General features: G+C 37.1%; 1 long non-coding RNA gene across 1 annotated transcript in view; it reads left to right on the top strand.

The window, feature by feature from the left end:
• The window catches only part of LOC106941324 (uncharacterized), a 19276-nt gene that overhangs the window by 8691 nt on the left and 4840 nt on the right, over window positions 1–5745 (top strand). Inside the window, exon 2 of the long non-coding RNA XR_001423332.1 lies at window positions 3186–3194. This is a non-coding gene — a long non-coding RNA (uncharacterized LOC106941324). The remainder of the gene's footprint in view (window positions 1–3185; window positions 3195–5745) is intronic.

The following is a 5745-nucleotide window of genomic DNA, read 5'->3' on the forward strand; positions in this document are numbered from 1 at the left end:
AAAAAAAAAAAAAAAAGGGAAAACAATCGATGCAATCCTCCAGAGAGAACAGCTCAGACTGAAGTGCTGCCATGACTTCCTGCAAGTTTGTGCAGAGCAGGCTGTAAGTGAGGTGACAAGGTAACCTCTTCCTCCCTGGAGGATGTGAGGGCTGAATAAGGCCGCAGACAGAGAAAGAGTGACAGGTTTTAATTGTCTGAGCTGTTCTCTCGGGTAGAGAGAAAGTACAACATTTCTTCCTGTAGCAGCAGCAGATTTTCTAACAAGAAGAAAGGCTTAACTGGAAGCAAACACCCTGTGTTTGTGAGATACAGCAGCACCAACCAGACTGGTCAGGAAAAGATGCAACAACCAGCAACTTTTCAGCTTAAAAATTACATTAGTTGGGCATTGCAGTGCATTTAGAAAAAAAACAGTGCACCAGCAGCGAGAAGCATGCAGTGGATAACCAATATTAAGAACAGTATGTCTTGAACAAAAAGTAACTGGATGTCTTCTCTTCAACTACTACCATACTCTCAAACTAAATCATGTTTAGGGTTGGTGGACAAAATTCTCAACATCATCCAAAACAGAACAATCATGTTTTCATCTGTCTACAGAATGTTTTCTTGTATGGGTTTTTCTAGATTGGGACATTTCAGGGACATCTGGCCAGTCGCTTGGCTTAACATTAGCGTCTTCTTATCATAGATAACTGTAGAGCAACTTCAGGATGTTCCACTGCAGGAACATAGCGGCTGCTCTGGAGGAGTAAAAGAGTTGGAGAAACAGTCTCTGCCTGCTAGTCAACATCGTCTTTGCCTGCTAGACGTCATCGTCTCTGCCTGCTAGCCACCATCGTTTCTGCCTGCTAGCCACCATCGTTTCTGCCTGCTAGCCACCATCATCTCTGCCTGCGAGCCACCACCATCTCTACTGCCTGCTAGCTATTGTCTCTACAAGCTAGCTATCATCTCTGCCTGCTAGACACCATCTCAGCTTGCTACATTGTCAAAATTTCCTGAATTCCAAGAAAAAGTGAAGCGAGGTCATGACTTTTGGTCAGATAAGTACAATGAGACTCTGTCTGATATTGTTCTTAGGCGTTTACATCTTTGAAAATGTTCCAAAGTCTTCTGAGGACTTGTATAACAATTTAGCTCACTCCTTCAAGAATTACTCCAGGTCCATGACCCTTGATCAGACAATTTGGACCCCTTCAGATTTTATTACTCACTGGCACTACTTTAATCAAAAGCCAACAGATAACTTTGTCCATTTAATGTGTTTGTCTGTCTTAAGGAGCAATTTTGTGTTAGATGAATCTTCTCTTTAATACCTTGCTCAGGCAAGGAAAAATGGCTCAGTATCATATGTAAATGGTCAATGGAAAAGACTCTACTTTTATTTTTAGTATCAGGTCATGTGCAACCGAACCCAGGTCCAATTTTCAATAACATTGACACACCGGAAGAATTCAAAATCAGATCAGGTCTTTGTATAATACATATTAACACTTGCAGTTTATTGCCTAAGATAGACCTGGTTAAAATCTGGATTGAAACTACTAATATGGATATCTTAGTTTTGACTGAAATATGGTTAAACAATGCCATTACCAATAAAAATATTTCCTCAGAAGGTTTGTAATGTTTTTCGTTGTGATCACCTTAGGAAAGGTGGCAGTGTTGCCATCTATGTAAAGAACAACTTCCATGTTACACTTATATCTTCTGTATCCATTCCAAAACAATTTGAGTTACTAGCCTTGAAAATTTAATTCATTAAGGCTCAGCATATCACAGTTATAGGGTGTTATCGACCACTTTCTGCTGTCTGTGATGCACTCCCTAATATGTACAAATATCTAGCCGACCTAAATAAAAATGAATTAGTTTTGTTAGGAGATTTAAATCTAGACTGGTTGACAGCATCCTCAGATAGCTTAAAAACTGTCTGTGATTCTTTAAGTATCACCCAGTTAATTAATTACCCCACCCGACTTAACAACAAATGTCCTCTAAATCATCACTCCTTGTTTTGACAAACCCTGGACATAAATGTACAGGGATAGGAGTTTTTGCAAACAACATTACTGATCATTGTGCTGTAGGTACAGTTAGAAATCTTAAGTTACCAAAACCTAAGCCACGTATCTTGACCAAAGGAAATTTAAAACACCTAAATGAGCAAGCTTTTGTTCATGACTTATTGCATTTTAACTGGAATAGGGTCTCTCTTTTTGATAATGTTGACCTTGCCTGGCAGTATTTCCATTAAGAGTTTTTAAGACTAATAAATAAACATGCTCCTATATGTAAAATTAGGGTGAAGGGACAAAATAATCCATGGTTTTCCCCAGCTATTGGGGCTCTGCTTAAACAAAGAGATGCAGCTTGGTCTAGGGCAAGGAAAAGCAATACTGAGGAGAGCTGGCTCTGTTTTAGAAAATTGCAGAATAAATGTACTTTATTAATTAAGAAAGCAAAGTCAGATTATTTTCTTGCTGAGATGACAAAAAATTTTTTTGTTTTTGGAAAACAGTGAAATCAGCTACTGAGCAGGCGCCACTGAGTGACTTTCCAAATTTAGTTTGGAATAAAAGTAAAATGGTGTCTGATAAATTAGCAGTTTTAAATTATTTTAACGAGCATTTTATTGCTGTAGGCCAGGGGTGGGCAATCCTGGTCCTCGAGGGACGGTGTCCTGCAACTCTTGGATGTCTCCCTGGTCCAACACACTTGAATCCAACAGCTGAATCACCTCCTAAATGCAGTCAAGTTCTCCAGAGTCCTGCTAACGACCTCATTATTTGACTCAGGTGTGTTGAAGTTGAGACACTTCTAAAAGTTGCAGGAGACCGGCCCTCAAGGCCTGGAGTTGCCCGCCCCTGCTGTAGGCTCTCTATTTGATTACTTAAATTAATTCGGCCTAAATATAAATGTAAATACTAATGAGTTGTTTTTGAATACACCACTTTTAATTTTTCCCCTATTTGTACAGCTGAGGTTCACAGAGAATTGAAAAACATAGACACCAAAAAATCGGCAAGGATCCATATCCTGGATCCTTTTTTTCTAAAATTGGCTCCAGAGTTTATAGCAGAGCCATTGTCTCATATTTTTAATCCAAGTCTAATCTCTAACAAAATTCCTAGTGTCTGGAAATCAGCATTTGTTTTGCCTCTATTCAAGGGTGGAGAGTTGTCACAGGTAAACAATTACAGACCAATTTCTAAACAATGTATTCTAGCAAAAAGTTTTGAAAAATTAGTTGCAGATCAATTGAAGATCTTTTTAGATTCAAATTGTGTTTTACAAAAAGTACAGTCTGTTTTTAGGAAAAAACATAGTGCTGTTACTGCCACTTTAAAGGTTTTTAATTATCTTATTTAGGCTCTTGATAAAAAACATTGTGTTGCTCTGCTTACTGATCTATCAAAGGCATTTGACAAAGTAAATCACACGCTTTTAATTGATATTTTAAACAGGATTGTGTTCTCACATCAAGCTACCATGTCTGTAGCTGATTACTTGTCGAACAGAACCCAGAGAGTTCAATTGGCTGGCTTTACTTCTTCTATTCGTACTATTTGTGTCCGACAGGGCTCAGTTCTAGGCCCACTTTTATTCTCCATTTATATAAATAACTTGTGTGAAAATATGTCAAATGCTTTTTATCATTTTTATGCAGATGATTTAGTAACTTACCGCTATTCTTCATCACTTTCACAGTCAATTCAGTATTTGCAGTCTGCTTTTAATGTAGTTCTAAGCCGCTTACAAACTCTGAAGTTGGTTTTGGATGTGGATAAGACAAAAGCAATGGTTTTTTCACACTCTAGAAAACTACCAGAAATCCCTTTATTGCTCACAACTGCTATAGGAGCACAAATTGAGTTTGTCAGTAATTATAAAAATCCTCTCTTTATTTTAGATAGTTTCTTTTTAAAAAAAATCACATGGCAAATTTGTTATGAAGATTGAAAATGAAGATTGGGTTTTATTACCAAAATGGATCTTGTTTCTCTCTCAAAGCTAGAAGTAAATTGGTAGCTGCAACATTCCTGCCACTCCTAGATTATGGTGATGTTTTATATATGAATGCTTCGACCAAATGCCTTCAATCATTAAATACTGTGCATCATTGTGCTTTAAGGTACGTAACAGGTAGCAGACGTCTCACACATCATTGTGAGTTGTAGGCAAATGCTAAATTGCCTCCTTTAAGCGTATGGAGAAACAATCACCTGATGATCCTGATTTATAAATCTCTACTCGACTTGGCTCCAGCATACTTAAACTCTCTCTTACATAGATCTGTTAATTTCCATTCTTTATACTCCAACAACATTTTTCTTTTGCGTGTTCCACGTTTTCTAACTGAAAAAGGGAAGCAAGCTTTCAGTGTGATGGCTCCTACAACCTGGAATCAGCTCCAGTCTGATTTGGTTTCACTGGACTTATTTCGAGCGATTCTTAAAAATGGGCAACGATATACTACTAAACAGTGTCATTGTTTTTAAATTGTTTTTTTTTTATGTTTTACATTTGTGCATATGTATTAGTTTTTATTTTGTAACCAGGTTACTGTGTATTGCAGACTTCTGCCCAAGTCCCTCTTGAAAATGAGATCTAGATCTCAATGGGGTTTACCTGGATAAATAAAGGAAAAAAACAAAAAAAAAAACAACAACCCTCTGATTACTCTGAAGCTGATCATTAACTGAATGTTTCCCATCATCTTCAGTCTATTCAAGAAATAGTTTTCCATTATCTCCAACGTGTTTCTGGTGTTGTTTACCATTTTAAACCATCTGAATTCAATTTAGCTCAGCAGCCAATCAATTTCAGGACTTCTTTATATATTCTCCAGCAGCTAATCAACTTTTTCTATTTGAGTAACGAGGATCTGCTGAGAAATGTCTGAACAGACCCATTTCATTCAGATCTACAGACAGGAAAGCACCTTTACCAGTACATACAGCATTTTCTGCCATTGACCTTGCACAGAATGAAAAGTCTTACTGACAGAACTCCATACTATTATTAACTTCAACATTCCCCTTTCCATTTCTAAAACTTCACCCATCTGATTCTCCCTAACATTCATCCATCAGTCCATTCTTCTGTCCACCTATCATCTATTTGTTCCTCTATCCATTCCTCCCTTCTATTGCCTATCCATTCATTTCACCAGCCATCAACCCAACCATTCCTCCTTACACATCTCATCTATCTGTTGATCTGTCAGTGCATCCACTGATACTTAGTAAATCCATAAATTTATTTATTGCTCAAACCTTCCTTCATTGCTTCCTTGATTTCTTTGTTCCTTTCTTCTTGTTTTCTTCCTTTGTTTCTGTCTTAAAATGTTCAATATTTCAAGTCTGAGCACTAAAATTATCTGGCATTGGTATCAACAATGAAGTTTTGTATTTAGATTTTAAAATCCTCCAGAAATTGAGGAATGTGGAAAAGTATGGAATTACAACATGGACAAATGTTATGTTAGGCGACATGAAATAAACACCATTTACCAAAATCTGAAAGTAAAACATGACATACTGTGGAAAACATCAGAAAAAATATTCTGAATACAATATTTATTCATTTCCCATCCAGTAAATTGAAGTTAAATTGGTGCCTAAATCTATGATGTTGAGAGTTCTGTCAATCTGTCAGCAATCTAACAGTCTCTGTTATCAAACCAAATATTGTCATTTTTGACGCATGTCCAGCCTGCTGGACATGCGTCAAAAAT

Source organism: Poecilia latipinna, unplaced genomic scaffold (assembly GCF_001443285.1).
Source record: "Poecilia latipinna isolate Pla-1442-1.1 unplaced genomic scaffold, P_latipinna-1.0 Scaffold3608, whole genome shotgun sequence".
Lineage (NCBI taxonomy): Eukaryota > Metazoa > Chordata > Actinopteri > Cyprinodontiformes > Poeciliidae > Poecilia > Poecilia latipinna.